The sequence below is a fragment of the Anguilla anguilla genome, chromosome 2 (assembly GCF_013347855.1).
Source record: "Anguilla anguilla isolate fAngAng1 chromosome 2, fAngAng1.pri, whole genome shotgun sequence".
Classification (NCBI taxonomy): domain Eukaryota; kingdom Metazoa; phylum Chordata; class Actinopteri; order Anguilliformes; family Anguillidae; genus Anguilla; species Anguilla anguilla.
In genome coordinates this window covers 69256125-69257138 of record NC_049202.1, presented here as the reverse complement: position 1 = coordinate 69257138, position 1014 = coordinate 69256125, and positions in this window count along the sequence as shown.

Here is a 1014-nt window from a genome sequence, read left to right as displayed (position 1 = left end):
GCTCTATGCGCATATCATAGAGAAACACGCATTCGCATAGCAGCCATTGTTCCCTCTCCCTCTAACTGCACTGTGGCAGAAAGTGCGGCTAATGCTGCAGACGCACGGAGGAAACGCAGTCGGACGCGGCTGCGCTTATTTCAGTCAGCTGCGGTCTGTGTGGAATGTTCGGCAGCCAGAAATCTAACAGAGCAGGTACCAGGTATCGAGAGAGAGAGAGAGCAGAGAGAGCATTTTCCTCGCCTTTGTGGGAGAAGAACTCCCTACCCACCCCCCTTCCCCTGCTCCTCACAGACGCCACCCCCCCTGCACTCCCCCCCCCGAATCACCCCCCCCCATCCGCCTGCCCCCACCCCCCACCCTCCCTCCGCCAACTCCACCGCTGGGAGGGCATGCGCACACCGGATGATTGATGCGGTCGATGCGCGCGTTGCCATGGCGCTACCTGACTGCGAGGGATGCGTTTGCGGGGGCCTGGGCGAATGAGGGCCGTCCGTCGTGCCGCTGCGGGCCGCTTGCCAATAAAAAAAACCCGGGGAGGTTCTTATTTCATATCGCGGGCCGTTTCCCCCCCCGCGCTCCGTCCCGCAGAATTAAATCAGCCAGGCCCAGAGACAGGCGGCTGAATTATTTATGGGAGCCTGTCTTCGAGCGGGCCGCGTAATAAACTTACGGCCCCCACTAATTTGCAGTTTGATGAGGTGGGCTTTTAGCTGAGAAATCCTGGATGAACATTAAGTATATATTGTTTTTTTCTTTTTTTTTTTACAGATTTCATTACTTTTTTATTGTTATTATTATTAATGCACTGGGTTTGTACAGTAGCGCCATCTGCCCCCCCCCCCCCCCCCCCCCCCCCGCGCAATACGAGAATGGGACGTCGTGGCTGTGCGAGTACTACAGCGTAAATGGAGAGCGGCGGTGTATTTGTATATAAAAAGGACAGCACAGGGAGAATAAAATGCACCCCCCCCCACCCCCCACTGCCCCCCCCCCCCCCCCGCCCAAGAAGAC